At 35.3% G+C, this 19,244-nt stretch overlaps 1 protein-coding gene and 1 pseudogene across 1 annotated transcript in view; one reads left to right on the top strand and one right to left on the bottom strand.

The window, feature by feature from the left end:
- PTPRD (protein tyrosine phosphatase receptor type D) overlaps positions 1-19,244 on the bottom strand; it is a 2,130,336-nt gene that overhangs the window by 728,809 nt on the left and 1,382,283 nt on the right. The gene's annotated exons all lie outside the window — the stretch shown is intronic.
- LOC101317979 (nucleosome assembly protein 1-like 1 pseudogene) lies at positions 9,370-11,061 on the top strand (annotated as a pseudogene).

Raw genomic sequence — 19,244 nt, 5'->3', positions numbered from 1 at the left:
AATGGACAGATCATCCAAACAGAAAATTAATAAGGAAACACAAGCTTTAAATGACAAAATAGACCAGATAGATTTAATTGATATTTATAGGACATTCCATCCAAAAACAGCACATTACACTTTCTTCTAAAGTGCACACGCAACATTCTCCAGTATAGATCACATCTTGGGTCACAAATCAAGCCTCAGTAAATTTCAGAAAATTGAAAGTGTATCAAGCATCTTTTCTGACCACAACGCTATGAGATTAGAAATAAATTACAGGGAAAAAATGTAAAAAACACCAACACATGTATGCTAAGCAATACGTTATTAAATAACCAAGAAATCACTGAAGAAACCGAAGAGGAAATCAAAAAATACCTAGACACAAATGACAATGAAAACATGAGGAAGGAATGCAGCAAAAGCAGTTCTAAGAGGGAAGTTTATAGCTATAAAAGCCTACCTCAAGAAATAGAAAAATCTCAAATAAACAATCTAACCTTACACTTAAAGGACCTAGAGGAAGAAAAACAAAATCCAAAGTTAGCAGAAGGAAAGAAATCATAAAGATCAGAGCAGAAATAAATGAAATAGGAACAAAGAAAACAAGAGCAAAGATCAATAAAACTAAAAGCTGGTTCTTTGAGAAGATAAACAAAATTGATAAACCATTAGCCAGACACATCAAGAAAAAGAGGGAGAGCATTCAAATCAATAAAATTAGAAATGAAAAAGGAGAAGTTACAACAGACACCGCAGAAATACAAAGCATCCTAAGAGATTACTACAAGCAACTCTATGCCAATAAAATGGACAACCTGGAAGAAATGGACAAATTCTTAGAAAGGTATAATCTTCCAAGACTGAACCAGGAAGAAATAGAAAATATGAACACACCAATCACAAGTAATGAAATTGAAACTGTGATTAAAAATCTTCCAACAAACAAAAGTCCAGGACCAGATAGCTACACAGGTGAATTCTATCAAACATTTAGAGAAGACCTAACACCCATCCTTCTCAAAGTCTTCCAAAAAATTGCAGAGGAAGGAACACTCCCAAACTCATTCTATGAGGCCACCATCACCCTGATAACAAAACCAGACAAAGATACTACAAAAAAAGAAAATTACAGACCAGTATCACTGATGAATATAGATGAAAAAATCCTCAACAAAATACTAGCACACAGAATCCAGCAACACATTAAAAGGATCATGCACCATGATCAAGTGGGATTCATCCCAGCGATGCAAGGATTCTTCAATATACGCAAATCAATCAATGTGATACACCATATTAACAAATTGAAGAAAAACAACATGTGATCATCACAACAGATGCAGAAGAAGCTTTTGAAAAAATTCAACACCCATTATTGATAAAAACTCTCCAAAAAGTGGGCATAGAGGGGACCTACCTCAACATAATAAAGGCCTTATATGACAAACCCACAGCAAACATCACACTCAATGGTGAAAAACTGAAAGCATTTCCTCTAAGATCAGAAATAAGACAAGGATGTCCACTCTCACCACTATTGTTCAACATACTTTTGGAAGTCCTAGCCACAGCAATCAGAGAAGAAAAAGAAATAAAAGGAATACAATTGGAAAAGAAGAAGCAGAACTGTGACTGTTTGCAGATGACATGATACTATACATAGAGAATCCTAAAAATGCCACCAGAAAACTACTAGAGCTAATCAATGAATCTGGTAATGTAGCAGGATACAAAATTAATGCACAGAAATCTCTTGCATTCCTATACACTAATGATGAAATATGTGAAAGAGAAATTAAGGAAACAGTCCCGTTTACTTCTGCAACAAAAAGAATAAAATACCTAGGAATAAACCTACCTAAGGAGACAAAAGACCTGTATGCAGAAAACTATAAGACACTGTTAAACCTAATTAAAGGTGATATCAACAGATGGAGAGATATACCATGTTCTTGGATTGGAAGATTCAATATTGTGAAAATGACTATACTACCCAAAGGAATCTACAGATTCAATACAATCCCTATCAAATTACCAATGGCCTTTTTTACAGCATTAGAACAAAAAATCTAAAAATTTGTATGGAGACACAAAAGACCCTGAATAGCCAAAGCAGTCTTGAGGGAAAAAAAAACGGATCTGGACGAACCAGACTCCCTGACTTCAGACTATGCTACAAAGCTACAGCAATCAAGAGAATATGGCACTGGCACAAAAATATAAACATAGATCAATGGAACAGGATAGAAAGCCCAGAGATAAACCCACACTCCTCTGGTCAACTAATCTATGGCAAAGGAGGCAAGGATCTACAATGGAGAAAAGTCAGTCTCTTCAGTAAGTGGTGCTGGGAAAACTGGATAGCTACATGTAAAAGAATGAAATTAGAACACTCCCTAACACCATACACAAAAATAAACTCAAAATGGATTAGAGACCTAAATGTAAGGCCAGACACTATAAAACTCTTAGAGGAAAACATAGGAAGAACACTCTTTTACATATATCACAGCACGATCTTTTTTGATCCACCTCCTAGAATAACGGAAATAAAAACAAAAATAAACAAATGGGACCTAATGAAACTTAAAAGCTTTTGCACAGCAAAGGAAACTACAAACAATACAAAAAGACAACCCTCAGAATGGGAGAAAATATTTGCAAACAAATCAACAAAGGATTAATCTCCAAAATATATAAACAGCTCATGCAGCTTGATATTAAAAAAAAACAAAGAACCCAATCCAAAAATGGGCAGAAGACCTAAGTAGACATTTCTCCAAAGAGGACATATAGATGGCCAAGAGGCACATGAAAAGCTGCTCAACATCACTAATTATTAGAGAAATGCAAATGAAAACTACAATGAGGTATCAACTCACACCAGTTAGAATGGGTATCATCAGAAAATCTACAAAAAACAAATGCTGGAGAGGGTGTGGAGAAAAGGGAACCCTCTTGCACTGTTGGTGGGAATGTAAATTGATACAGCCACTGTGGAGAGCAGTATGCAGGTTCCTTAAAAATCTAAAAATAAAATTATCAGATGACTCAGCAATCCCACTACTAGGCATATTCCCAGAGAAAACCATAATTCAAAAAGACACATGCACCCCAGTGTTCATTGCAGCACTATTTACAATAGCCAGGTCATGGAAGCCATCTAAATGCCCATTGACAGACGAATGGATAAAGAAGCTGTGGTACATATATACAATGGAATATTACTCAGCCATAAAAGGAACACAATTGGGTCATTTGTAGAGATGTGGATGAATCTAGAGACTGTCATACAGAGTGAAGTGAGTCAGAAAGAGAAAAACAAATATCGTATATTAAAGCATATATGTGGAACCTAGAAAAATGGTACAGATGAACCGGTTTGCAGGGCAGAAATTGAGACACAGATGTAGAGAACAAATGTATGGATACCAAGGAGGGAGAGGGGCAGGGGGGTGGTGGTGGCAGTGGGATGAATTGGGCAATTGGGATTGACATGTATACACTGATGTGTATAAAATGGATGACTAATAAGAACCTGATATTTAAAAAAATAAAGTAAAATTCAAAAAATTTTTTAAAAAATGTCCAAAATGTTATCTATTAAAACTATACTATGGTCCCACCTTTGAACTCGGCTCCCCTCCTCAGATTTAACCACTATTAACGGATATTTTATGCCCTTACGGAAATTTCCTTTGCATATGCAGCTATGTGTTTGTGTGTGTAAATGCGTGTGTGTATATAGCCTTCAAACAATATTAAATTTGTACCTTTAATTTTTGTTTACATAACAATATATCTTAGAGATCTCTTCATATACGCATGTTTGAATTTACCACATTCTGTTTCACAGCTACAGAGTTTCTGGACTGTAAAACTGTAATATATCTCATCAGTTCATTACTGATGAGTAGGTGGTTTCTAGATTTTGGCTATTACAATAGTTCAATAAATAGTTTTAATGCCAAAAAAAATGAAATTGAATACATTGTCAAGGTGATGTGTCAAGGTGATGCTATTAAAGATTAACTGACTGACATAACTGGGACATTAGTTTTCTTTTTAAATTAGGATCACTTCCAGAATGGCATCAAGTGAACTGAACTGTGGCCTCCACACAAACTCTCCACTTAAGAAGTCTCAAAGACAGAAATATTCTAAATCTATGGGCATGGAATATTGAACTTCTTGCTGGCTCATACCATCCATTGAGAATACTAGAGAATGGAAACGTCATATGATGGTGGTTTTAACATGGAAATGTTCAGTTTAGTCCAGAATTCATACTGCTCATTACACATTCAACAAACATATTGATCATCTCAAGCTAGTTACTAGAGAAAGAAAAAAGTTGCTTCTCTCAAGAAACCTAGGAGCCTAAAGACTGATTTCTGTCTCATATGCCACTCTCTCTAACGATTTGCCTTTACCTCTCCCACTGGATTATTATGACCTGTATAAACTATTATAAGACCCAGAATGCATACTAAATCCTTAAATGCCTTTCCAAGAGTATCCTGTAGTTAAGTGTCAGTCCTTCTGTCCTCACTCCCTACCCCCAGCTATGGATGTGGCCTTAGTCTGATTTTAGAAAATATAAGTGTCCAAATTCTGTATATCAGGACCCTACCCCCATGCCCACAGCTGAAATGACTAAGGATGAGCGCCTAGCCCAAGGTTGACAATTTGTGAGCTGAATAACAGCACCTGGTGTGGCTTTGAGCAAAAGCTTTGTCCAATATGGACAATATGGTTAGGTCACTCACATACTTTCTCTGGGGAATTTGAACCAATGGGGGGGAAAACTGACGGTGGAAAGCAGAAACAAAAAGAGATTGAGGAAAGATAGCACACAGGAACTACAGGGCAGCAGAAGCTCTGAATAAAGACACTATGACAGGGCTTCCCTGGTGGCGCAGTGGTTGAGAGTCCGCCTGCCGATGCAGGGGACACGGGTTCATGCCCCGGTCCGGGAAGATACCACATGCCGCGGAGCAGCTGGGCCCGTGAGCCATGGCCGCTGAGCCTGCGCGTCTGGAGCCTGTGCTCCGCAACAGCACAGGCCACAAGAGTGAGAGGCCCACGTTCCGCAAAAAAAAAAAAAAAAAGACACTATGACAGGAGAGAAGAGAAATAATAAAATACAGTCACTGTGGCTGAAGTGATATACAGACAGAAAGATAAACTCATTTTTTCCCCTACTCGTATCAGAGCTGCAAATTTCTGAAAAAGCAAAAGAAAAACAAAAACAAAAAACCCTGACTTCCATTATCTCTGAGTTGGCTATGCAGCTGCTCCTGGATTTCTGTGGTATTTCTCCACTGTAGTCTTCTAATAAATATCCATTATTTAAGGTGAACTTAGTGAGTCTCTGTCCCTTTCAATTGAAAGAGCCTAAAATATTTCATTATGACAAATGTGCAAAATATTTACAAAGTGCCCTAATTAATTACCAAAGCAGACTTCAGGTCCTTGACCCTGAAGAGTTGGTAATATAACAGTTAGAATGTACCTAAAGGAAAAGATAAATCATAAATAATAAATGTATAGATATACACATAATCCATGTTTGATGATTTTTCAATGATCTGTAGATATACAGACACACATATAAATCCATAGATAAATACAAGAACAAGGATCACTGTGATATGTTCCTAAATGCAGCAGCTATTCTAACCCTGCATGCCTGGTGGGAAATGTTTTCCCATAAGGAAATGTGCATGGTATTTCAAGGAGGAAGAACTCAGAGCCAGCACTGAAATATGAGAAATTATAGATAAAAGTTTTCAAGGAAAGTATGAGAGAATTTTAATTGAGTGCCAGCTAAGATGCTGACATTACATCAGAGCTCATCACGTATATGATCTTATGTAATCCTTACAAAAAACTCTGGGAAGTTTTATATTATAAATTATAAAAATAAGAAAATTGAGACTCAGGGAGTTTGAAGTAACTTCTCTAAACTCAAGTTTGAAATTGAAATTCATTACTTTCTGGCTCTAAAGTCCATATTCCTTTCATCTCACCAATATGCCTGCTCTTCATTCAACATAATCATCTGACGTCAAAAAGAACATAATAACCTCATTCCCACTAGAGCCCTTGAGTCCTGATGCTTGTGCCCTTACTCTTTGCCTGAAAGTTCTAGAAAGGAAATTCTTGCTAAATTGTAAGTGTTGTCAAGGAAGGGACTGCCTTCACTTAATAAAGTGGGGTCTGTCATGCAGTAGGTGGTCAACAAATATTTGTTGAACAAATGCTTTAAAAGAACTTTACAAACATTATCACAGATTACCCCAAACCAACCTTGGCTATCCAAACGCACCTTTGCTGGGTTCACTGCGTTTGCAAAAAAAATAAATAAAGATGGTTTTTATTTTATTTTTTTACTTTTTAATTTTTTAAAAACTCTTTATGGGAGGCAAACTCATTTAGAAGTTAAGCCTGTGGGCTTTGGAGACAGTGTCTGTATTTGAAACCTGACTTCCACTTCACAGCGGTATTGCCTTAAGTTCCTTAATCAGTTTCCTAAACTGTAAAGGTTAATAATAGATGATAGGTTTGGTGTGAATATTAAATTAGTTAATACTATGAAATATTTAGAACAGTGCCAGGAAATGGATAAACAGTAAATAAATGTGAGCGATTTTAAGGGACCTCAGGGAGTTTTCATTTAATACCACTTCTATACCTTACCTCCTAGGAAACGGCAGGCCTTTCTCAGATCATTTGTGACTTACCAGGGGAGTTGACAGAATCCTGTAATATGACTGTGTTCATATGTCAGGGGTGGTGGTGTGCGTGAGGGGTATTCCTATCTTGAAGGACCTCACACTAATTAACAAATAGCCTACTTTTGAAAAGGGGCCTTCTGTAAATGGTCTGTTCATTAATTATTTTGACTTTGTGAACCATATAGATTCTGTTGCAACTACTCTACTCTGCTGTTGTACTGTGCAAACAGTCACAGGCAACAGGTAAACAAATGAGTGTGGCTGTGTTCCAATAAAACTTTATTGACAGAAACAGGCAGTGGGCCAGATTTGGCCCAAGAGCCAAAGTTTGCTGACTTCTTCTGTAGACAATGGTGGGTGCAGTGTTCAGAAAATGAGTACACTGCTGGGACAATGGCTTCCCAGATGCACCTTGAATATTACGATTTAATCAGGGGAAGATCATTTAAACTTTATGACAAAAGTTTCTCATTTGTGAGTTGGAATAAATGTCCCATGACACTCCTTTAAGATTAAGACTCTACTAAGTCTTAGTATGCAAAGGCCTGAAATCCCATGTAGCAAAACCAAAATTAAGATTCCTAACTTTTCTACTCATCTTATTCTAAATGGAATCTTGCTTTTCCCACTTAGATTTTCTTTCCCCAACTTGCCTGACAGATGATTTGGAGATTTTATAATGAGATTTAATTAGAAAAGGGGCAAGGCAGGAGGATAAGATGGACATGTTTGCCAGGGCTGGAGAAAATAGTTTTCTGTAAGTTTCAAAGTGAGAAATGAGGGAATATCTATAATATGTAATATAGTATAATATAACATAATATAATATGTGAGAAATGTAGAAAGGAAATAAAGTAGTGATGCTGTGTGTAAGAGAAAAGTTTATTTTTTTTTTGTTTTTCAACAGTGAGCTCTGTGTCTTTAACTGGAGCATCATTCTGTGACTGGACCACATGGGTAATGGCTTCTCAAATATTACACACTTGTAGTCAGTCTAGTACAACCCTAGAGTGAGAAGTGAAGATAGATGACAATGTTACTTAGGTTGAAGTGGCTGTCATTGTGATTTTTATAAGCCTGTGTTTTGGTAGAGGGGCAGTAGCTTCACATAGAACAATAATAGTTAGCAGCCTGGCACTTTTATATAAACTCAAAAAACATTTCCATCTTCTTAAGTGGGGTAATAGTAATGATGGCTCTTGAACAAAGACCATATCCTTACTCAAAACATCACTAATTTCAAATTGCATCCTTCCAAGTTGAGTCACTGCATACTTGAAATAGTACTTTATGTGTTTTTGATATCTTATCCCATTGACAACACTGAGAATTTCAATTTTTTTTCTTATTAATATCAGCATATTTTTCTGGAGTTCTACATTTCTGATAGACTACAATCACAATCTAATTAAGTCTTATTAAAACTTTATCCATTAAAAAAATACATTGTTAGTCTTGCATATTATTTCTAAGACTTCAGAAGGCTTCTTGGTAGCTTCAATATGCTCATTTGTCCTACCAAGATTAAAAATGGTTCTTATCTCCAGAGTCTACTCTCAAAACTGCTCTTTATGGTAATAGTCCTATTCAGCATCTATAACAGTGCCTAGCATACTTAATAAATATCTGTGGAATGAATAATTAAATGAATAGTCATGGAGAATGACACAGATATACACCTGCATGTGACAAATACTAAACTTGTACAAATTCCCAGTCATAAGAAAACTAAACAAAACCTAACAAAACAAGTCAGTGGAATAATTTATGATCCATTGGAAAACTGAGCTTTCTTTCAGGCTTGGGACAAATGGGATGTTGCTTACTTTCAGGATTAGTCTAGGTATCATTTACCATCACGATTAAAAATCAGTTGGGTTTTGTGTGAAGTGTGGGAATAAGATTCACTGAAAACCCTAAGTTAAAATATTCTTTTTCTTCCCCCTTATCTAACTAATGCCACCTTCTATCTGCCAGGATTACATAAGGGTTATTGAGTGTCTCTGCAACCTTCTTTTCTCTCAGCTCACCTTTGGAATTCTCCAGTTAGAAAGTAATGATTCTTTAGAACATTTGCTCTTAAATTAAACTTTTATTTGCCATGGGGAAGGTTAATAGTGTTTTGGGTAAAAAAAAAAAAAAAAAAAAAAACACACTAGGCTCACCATTGTCACAAACATGATAAAGTTAAACCATTATCATGTTCTCCTGCTTCTCAGAAATAATGCACCTTTTTCAAACACCAATGGTATTGTCTATTGCAGGGCAAAGGTCTTCTCTAAGGTAATACTGCTGGGAACTAAAACAGACACAGATATTGAAATGGTGATACCTTATTCATGACCATATGCTGCTACTGATTTTTGCATCAAGGCATTTATCAATTTATTCCTTTTTTCCTTCTTGCTTCAACAGACTCATACTATTATTATTAAAAGTAAAACATGTAATAGGAAGATGAATAAGTAATCAAATATTCACTGATTGATATACTCAGCAGCTACTATATTACTTTTACCCTGTATAGACATGAGAAATGCATTCATAATAAAATATGATTTAAAAATTAAGTGTAGCTTTTTTAGCGCCACCCGCTCGCCGCATCGCCTTCTGCTCCTCCCGCCGCCGCCCTGAGTCACTGCCTGTGCAGCTCCGGCCGCCTGGCTCCCTGTGCTAGCAACCGATATTTGGCGTTCATACAACATGGCAGACATCGACAACAAAGAACAGTCTGAACTTGATCAAGATTTGGATGATGTTGAAGAAGTTGAAGAAGAAGAAACTGGTGAAGAAACAAAAATCAAAGCGCGTCAGCTGACTGTTCAGATGATGCAAAATCCTCAGATTCTTGCAGCCCTTCAAGAAAGACTTGATGGTCTGGTAGAAACACCAACAGGATACACTGAAAGCTTGCCTCGGGTAGTAAAAGAGGCGTGAATGCTCTCAAAAACCTTCAAGCTAAATGTGCACAGATGGAAGCCAAGTTCTATGAGGAAGTTCATGATATTGAAAGAAAGTATGCTGTTCTCTATCAACCTCTATTTGATAAGTGATTTGAGATCATTAATGCCATTTATGAACCTACAGAAGAAGAATGTGAATGGAAACCAGATGAGGAAGATGAAATTCAGAGGAGCTAAAAGAAAAGGCCAAGATTGAAGATGAGAAAAAGGATGAAGAAAAAGAAGACCCCAAAGGAATTCCTGAATTTTGGTTGACCGTTTTTAAGAATGTTGATGTGCTCAGTGATATGGTTCAGGAACATGATGAACCTATTCTGAAGCACTTGAAAGATATTAAAGTGAAGTTCTCAGATGCTGGTCAGCCTATGAGTTTTGTCTTAGAATTTCACTTTGAACCCAATGAATACTTCACAAATGAAGTGTTGACAAAGACATAAAGGATGAGGTCAGAACCAGATGATTCTGATCCTTTTTCTTTTGATGGACCAGAAATTATGGGTTGTACCGGGTGCCAGATAGATTGGAAAAAAGGGAAGAATGTCACTTTGAAAACCATTAAGAAGAAGCAGAAACACAAGGGACGTGGGACAGTTTGTACTGTGACCAAAACAGTTTCTAATGACTCTTTCTTTAATTTTTTTGCCCCTCTTGAAGTTCCTGAGAGTGGAGATCTGGATGATGCTGCTGAAGCTATCCTTGCTGCGGACTTTGAAATTGGTCACTTTTTACGTGAGCGCATAATCCCAAGATCAGTGTTACACTTTACTGGAGAAGCTATTGTCGACGATGATGATGATTATGATGAAGAAGATGAAGAAGCGGATGAGGAAGGGGAAGAAGAAGGAGATGAGGAAAATGATCCAGACTATGACCCAAAGAAGGATCAAAACCCAGCAGAGTGCCAGCAGCAGTGAAGCAGGATGTATGTGGCCTTGAGGATAACCTGCACTGTAATAGCCTAAACACAGGTATTATTTACTTATAGCCTTATGTTTTTGTATTTTCTCGGTAGACTCAAGCTTTTTTTTAAAGGAAAGGAACTGATATTTTAAAGACCAAATTTGTTCTACTTAGCATTTTAACTAGTTTTTCTGCCAGATACATTGAATGCACAAATTCTCTCACGCATGTTTGTTCATTGCTACATATTTGGTTCTTCCTGGAGTATTTTTATCTTGTAACTATTAGATTACAGTTATGAAAATGAACAGAACTGTGAAATGAACCAGATTTTTTGTCTTGCTAATTTTTTTTCCTGAAGAACCGAAGTATTTTTTCAGCGGGTAGTTGAATGGGTTTAAGTTCGCTTGCACTAGCTGTGCCTTTCATTACTTTGTTACAGAAATACAGTGACTTATACTAAGACAATTCCTCATTTAAAAAACAACACTTGTCAAGACAAGTATATGGTTAAGAATTTCCAGTAAGACCACACCTGATAACTTAGATTGTTAATGGATTTTTGTATTTCAGGTGACAGTTACTACAAAGAAATCTTATTAACTAATAGTATGGTTATTGGTTACCACAGGGAGGTGAATAAAACCTAGTACTTTCAGAAAAAAAAAATAAGTGTAATAGCTATTCTATTCACTTATAACTTATATGAAAAAAAATTACTGGAGATACTATATTTAGAACAAGTCAACAGTAGAGTGAAAAAGAATGGATCTGAAAGAAATATAAACTTAATAAACTTATCAAGTTCATATTATGTGCAATGTGCTTCAAATATACATATGGTTAATAATTTAGAATTTACAGAGACAAATTAAAAATTATTACGCTCACTAACCATATCAATAATTCCATCAAGTATAAGTGCTCTAAACACACCAATTAAAATATAGACATTTTTAGACTGGATTAAAAAATAGGACTGTACTATACGCTACTGAAAAGAAACTTACTTTAAATATAAGGACACAGCTAGATTAAAAGTGCAGAAAAAGATATATCCTTCAAACACCCAAAAGAAAGTGGCTAGTTTTAATATCAGACAAAGTAGGTTTCAAAACACTGTAAAGAGAGACATTACATAGTGATAAATGGGTCAAACTACCAAGAAAATATAACAATACTAAATGTGTAAGCATCTAATAGAGCTTCAAAATACATGAGGCAAAAACTAATAGAAGTAAAAGGAGAATTAGATAAATCCGCAATTATAGTTGGAGACTTCAACACTCTTTGCTCAACAATTGATAGAACAAGGAGACAGAAATCATCAAGTATACAGGAGATATGAAAAACACTATTAAACAACTTGACCTATAAATTGTTATTTATAGAACACTCCACCAATAACCACAGAATACTTATTATTTTCAAGTGCACAAGAAATTTTAACCACGATTGACTCTATCTTGGGCAATAAAACGAGCCTTAAAAATGTAAAAGAATAGAAATTATGTAAAGAATGTTTTCTTTCTATAATATACTAATGTAGAAATCAATATATATATTTTTTAATCTAGAAAATTCCCCAGTATTTGGAAATTAAGCCACACATTTCCAAGTGAACCCATGGATGAAATAGAAGTCATAATGGAAATTAGAAGCATTTTGAATTGAATAAAATTGAAAACGCAACAAATCAAAATTTGTTGGGTGTAGTTAAAGAAATATGTAGAAGGAAATTTATATAATTAAATTCTTATATTAGAAGAGAAGAAAGATTCAAATCAATTATCTAATCTTATCTTCCATCTTACAAACTGGAAAGAGAAAAGCAAGCAAAAGGAAATAATAAAGATAAGAGCAGAAATAATGTGGAAAACAGGTAAACAATACAGAAATCAATAAAACCAAAAGCTAGTTCTATAAAAAGATCAGTAAAATTGATAAACCTCTAACCAGACTGACCAAAGAGAAAAACAGAAAGAATACAGAAAATCAAGAATGTAAAGGTAGTCATTATCTCAGATCCTACGGACATTAAAAAAATAATAAGAGAATATTAAGCTCAATTTAATGACCATAAATTCAACAACTTAGATGAGACGGACTAATTCTTTTAAAGAGACAAAGCACCAACCATCATTCCAAAAGAAATAAATGATCTGAATAGTTTGATGTCAGTTAAAGAAATAGAAGTTAAAGACTTCAAACTAAGAAAACTCCAGGTGCAGACTGCTACCTTAGTAAATTCAATTAAACATTTAACAACAATAACATCAAAAAATTCCACACAAATTCTTCCAAAATGTAGAAGAGAAGGGAATTCTTCCTAACTTATTTTATGAGGCTAGCATCATGCTGACACCAAAATCAGACAAAGACATCACAGGAAAAGAAAATTATAAAGCAATATCCCTTATGATCCATAGGTGCAAAAACCCTCAACAAAACAAAAGCAAATCAAATCCAGCAATGTTTTATACATTGTGATAAGACATCAAGATCAAATGGGGATTATCTCAAGAACACGAGGCAGGTTCATTTGGAAGTCAACCTGGGAATGGTGGTTGCATTCATTCACGGTAAAAAGCAAAAACAAAAAAATCCACAAAAACCCTGCAAACTGGAATAGGAAGGAATATCATTGCTAATGTATAGTATTTAAAAAACGAAGAAACCAAAACTACAGCTAATAGAACAGAAAGGAAAAGATAAAATGGTCTTTATTCACAGACAACACATAGAAAGACTGCAGAAATCTTTAAAAAGAAATAAGACAACTGCTTGAACTAAGTTCAAACTTGCAAAATACAAGATCAAAGTACAAAAATCAAATGTATTTCTATTTGTAAGATGTCAATTTTTCCCAAACTGATCTATAAGATCAACATACGTGTGGTATAGTAATAAATATATCTGGTCACAGGCAAGGCCCAAGGAAGTCTCCTGGGTCTTTTTGTGGTGAAGAACACTTCTACTGCAGATACCCAGAAGGTTCTGAGATCCTCTTACACGTGGCCTCCAGCTGGGGATGACTTTAAAACTCCCTGTGGTGATGGATGTTAACTAGATTTATTATTGTTTCACTATATATAAATATATATATATCTATATATCTATATCAAATCATTATGTTATATACCTAAAACTAATATACTGTTATATCACAATTATATTTTAATTAAAAACATATTCTTAAGGATCCAAGATGGCATCTAAATTCCTTCTGAAAATAATACACAGCAGCAATAATAGGAGAAAAACAAACAAAAAAAACTTCAACAACTCCCCAAGAGACAACTGTGAACCACATGAACTGTGGAATGTGACATTATAGTTAAAATCAAAGTGTTGAAAATTATTTCTGAAGACGACTTTCAACATTGACTAAAAATTTTTGTGTACCATGACACTTTTTATAATTCTGTAAGATTAGATATTAACGTACAAAAAACTATATATAACATATGGATTATATTTGTCAGATGAGACAAATATTGTCTGTTTGGTACGGAAGATTAATCCCAAAGGTTTCAGTTTAATTGCCTCTAGGACACTAAATATATTTTATCTAAATTGGGCAAAAAAACCCCATAAACTCATGAGCCAATATGACACATTATAGGAGGGGGGTATATAAAATGTTATGGAAGCTTTGTGAACAGGGCCATAATTGAGTATAGGAGGGCATGACACCAATGAGCTCCTAAATGTCAAAGGTACTGTTCTTTACTTATCCTCTACGGTTTCTCTGTTGCATCTCACATTGCTGAAAATATTATTAATCAACTTGAATTAATTCACTCACATTCGAAAATGAGAGGTTTTCACATCATAATACAGATTTTTCCCTTCTCTTGAAACATTGGAATGTAAGGCAACACTTGATTTGCATACATACAGGGCAACAATGAGCTGGATAGGACCAGTAGCTGATTCCTATGCATGAGCAAAATGCTTTCTGATTTGCAAAAACAGGCATTATATTTTGATTCCTGGCATGGTGGCTAAGGACTTGGGAAAAACTGGTTTTCCTGAAAGCAAACACAGTATCAGCACTATAATTAGGAGATTCAGACTGGAGTCAGCAGCAAGAGTTGGGGGGACTGAACCTGATACTCCTGAATTAATCTGGAAAGGGTTTAATGCATCCACAGGTTAGTAGCACACCATGGTTCCCAAAGGAAGCCAGTACAAAACCTCTCTGAAGTAAATTGTTGTGAAATATTTCTTGTGGGTCTCCTATTTCTGCACATCTTGTGAGCAGAAGCCCTAATTGTGTTAGAGACTATCTTTTCAAGAATATTTATAGAGCGAAAAGCCTTGGAAGACAGAGGCTATATCTCCCTAAGGAGTAAAGGTTATGTTTGTGTATTATCCAACATAATCAAGATAGTATGTCCCTCTGGATCACAGGACAGGCATGCCTAACAACCATCATAAAAGAGTCAGGTTCCCTAAGCTCAAGGTATTCATCACATAAAACAATAACATGTGCAGGTGTCACTTGGCCCTCTTCACTTGGCCCGATGCATATTTGCACCTGAGAAATCTGCACAACAAAATGTGGACCCTTTGGCTGCTACCATTGCTGTCAGTAATAAAGTCCTTTTGTCTCTGTCCCAGCAATGTTGTATCTTCTGCCAGTATCTATGAAACTGTGGTAGGCTAAGTTAATAGCCAGCAAGTAGGGTAAAATGTCAGACCCTTCACAGTTCTAGCCTTTTAAAGGGACATTCGTTTATAACTACTAACATTCAAAATGCAGGGCTTCCCTGGCGGCACCGTGGTTGAGACTCCGCTGCCGATGCAGGGGAAACGGGTTCGTGCCCCGGGCCGGGAAGATCCCACATGCCGCGGAGCAGCTGGGCCCGTGAGCCATGGACGCTGGGCCTGCGCGTCCGGAGCCTGTGCTCCGCAACGGGAGCGGCCACAACAGTGAGAGGCCCACGTACCGCAAAAAAACAAAACAAAAAAAAACAAAAAAAACAAAAAAAAAAACAAAATGCATATGCAATTTGACCAAGGCACTTTACTTCTAGGTTTCTAATTTAGAGCCACATTTTCTTATAGACATAAAGGCACACTAGGATATTTATTGCAACGTTGTTTGGACTTAAATATACACATAGGATAACTCTAGGCTAAATTGTTGGCTCAATTGTAGGACATTCATTGGTTACCTGAAATGACTATATAATGTCCTATTTAGTCACACATATCTATAATGGCTAAATTATAGGACACCCATCGGCTGTATGAAATGAGGTCAAGTTATGTACACTTAGGTGGAAAGATTTTCTGGACATATATTAGGTAAAAAAAGCAAACACAAGTGAAAGTCGCATGATGCTTCTGGTATAATACCATGTACATAAAACTATCCACAATATAATATTTCCATATTTGTAACATATATATAATATCTATAACACATTATAGGTAATATATATACAATATTTATATTATTATAATATATAAATTCTGAAATGTCCGCAAAACTCTCAACAGGTTACTGCTGGAGAGGGGACTGGAATTGGGAAGTGACTGCCTAGTTGTCAAGGGCTTTATTTACCAGAATTGATTGAATTTCTAACAATATCAATATATTTGTTATACTGATATGACATAATTTAATATATTGTCATATTACATCAAATAAATGTATTTATATAGACATTACTCAATCATTACAAAATTAATACTCATTACCCATTAATACCCCAAAGTCACACTCATGATGGTGACTCTCTGTCTGCAAATTACATTCCTTCTCTTCTCCCAATGCCAGTGTGCTCTCTTGCTTCCTGTACCTGGTTTCTGTTCTTTTGTCCCATTAATATGTTTATTATTATCAGTCTCATCATTATTATTTAATCTTTTACAATTATTAACATACTTCTGGATATTTACAGCAAAGTTACTAATGATAAAAATAATTGTCATAACAACTGTATTATGATATCCCAGTGATTTATATAAGCTCATGGCATTGTGCGGATCTTACACACTATTAGAGAAAAATATAACACAATACAACAGTTTTTGGAAACAAATTTGAACATATTTTGTAAACTTAATCACTTGAACATCTTATAAGCCACTGATTCTACTCCTAGACAGACTTTTACACATGGTCACCAGGAGAAATACACAAACACGTTTACGGTGGTATTGTTCACGCTGTTTAAAAGCAGGAAACAACAGAGATGTCTATAGACTAAATAATCAACACATACACTGTGGTATAGTCATACCGCAGGGGATTTATGTAATAGTGAAAAAGAACAAAGTTTAATAAAATGGCATGGGTGATTCTCGGAAACATAATATTTAGTAGAAAAAGCAAGTGGGAGATAGTACAGAAAATAATATTTTAATGAAAAAATTTTAAAAATTGTGCATGTATAAACATGTGATAAACCTTTGTAAATGCCAATACAAAGATATGTGATAACACAGCAGATCATGTACATATCTGTTGAGGGCACATGATGGGAGGATTAAGGAGCAGTAAATGCAACCATGTTGGTGATATTTTAGTTCTTCACTTAGGTGCTGGTTCATGACTGTTCATTTTCTTATTTGCTTCATAATTTACAAATATATACAGTGAGAATATGTACATTTTTTCATATATAACAAAATATCACACATCCATGTAAAAATACCTTGCATATCACCAATCATCTTTGCATTGAATAAATGTCCATGGACTATATCTGTCTTAGTTTTTGGAAGTTATTTTGCAAGGAGATAGCTTAGCTTCTGTCTCGTTGGGTTTTGTGTTTTGAAGGTAACTAACCATCTTTTGTGTCAAGCCCATGTGTCCATGTTCAAAGCTCCTCTTGAGTAACGATCAAGCAGGCAGTAGATATATGCTTATAGGATGCATTTTCACAATTGTGAATTATAGTTTAAAAAATAAAAATATTCTATGCTGGGAATAGCATAGGTGCTACTGGAAGTTTCATGCTGTGTAATGGAAGTTAGGATTATTTTTTATGCCCCATGGTTTCTATAAGAATATTAACCAGACACCAATTATCACTTCATTGAAGGGATAAGTCACTGTGACATGTACAGCTGAGATCAAACTCATTGTTTTTGCAATGCAAATTAATTAGAGTGGGAGAAAGCTATACTGAAGGGTTAGGATACACTGCAAATGTGAAAAACTCTGTATTTTAAGCAACTCAGGGGAAATGTGTTCCAATTAGTGTATAATGTTAATATGCAATGATCTTATTTATATACAGGTTCAGAACTCTGAACATTACCTTCATTACATTACATTCTGAAGGGAACGTTCTTGTCCTACCTCCAGGTATATTAATAAGCAGGTCCACTCCCTCTTTCAATATTTAGTGTTGACAGTCTTAGAGATAAGAATCTGCAGGGAGATCAGCTCCGTGCTTTGTGACCACCTAGAGGGGTGGGATAGGGAGGGTGGGAGGGAGACGCAAGAGGGGGGAGATATGGGGATATATGTGTATGTATACCTGATTCACTATGTTATACAGCAGAAACTAATACACCATTGTAAAGCAATTATACTCCAATAAAGATGTTAAAAAAAAAAAAGAATCTGTAGTGAACTCACAGTGGTGTAATGTATAGTTCCTACTCTTAAGGACCTGTTGATCTCATATTACATTACTAACTCTGATTTCCAAATTCTCATTTGCACTGTGTGTATAATCATTCACAGTAATCTGATTGCTTAGTTATTTACAAGGCAGTAGTTGGATTTCACATAGATATAAACTGCTTGATGTGAAAGCAGGTTTACTTTGTTAATTTTTATTATGACTGTTTTTGTTTAGAAACAATAAAAAAAAAATTTAAATCAAAGAGTATCCAAGAAGTTGATATGAAATTTGAACCAACTGGCCAACATAAATGAAGAGAGACAGAATAGAGAGAAGGAAAGCAAGAACTTCAAAAATGAACAATCATGATGCTCAGCAAACAAATAACTAATATTGTAGACATAATAAAGTATTTTTCAGAAAGACCTGAGCATAAATAGACACTTGAGAATTCAACTGCTGGGTGAAATTTGGGATATTAGCTAGATACTCATTTCTCATTTTTAAGAAGACATATAGAACATTAATTACAGACAGATGATGTTCTTAAATGAGCAGAAGGATTTTGCTGGCAGCTCTATAAAAATACACCCACACAGATACGATTAGCATCCTCACCTCCCATGAAATCAAGAATGGGGATGGAAGGGGATTCTGAAGGTATTCACGATGCATTAATGAGGCAGCAGAGCAAGGTGTGATGATAAAACCAAGTGTCTGCATGAGATTGTCATGACTGACATTTACAAAACAGAGAAACTAATAAGATAATTATTATCTTTTGTAGCACTTGGTTTAAAAAAATAATTCTAAAGCATTAAAACCATGCCATTTTTGAAAAACAACTTGTGAAGCTGAAGACTTGAGATGTGACATGTGTCTGTCACTTATGCATGCTACCTCACTCAGTTATTCCTAAATAATCATATGATTAAACCACAGGTAGACTAAGTGAGTATATTTTTACTTTACATCGTTAATAGGGGAGGAAATTATACCTTGACTATACCTACAGAAAATCTTATTTTAATTATTCCAGAATTCTAGAATTAATAGCAATT

This window comes from Tursiops truncatus, chromosome 6 (assembly GCF_011762595.2).
Source record: "Tursiops truncatus isolate mTurTru1 chromosome 6, mTurTru1.mat.Y, whole genome shotgun sequence".
Classification (NCBI taxonomy): Eukaryota; Metazoa; Chordata; class Mammalia; order Artiodactyla; family Delphinidae; genus Tursiops; species Tursiops truncatus.
The sequence above is the reverse complement of the archived record's forward strand: the minus strand, read 5'-3'. Positions and strand labels throughout refer to the sequence as shown.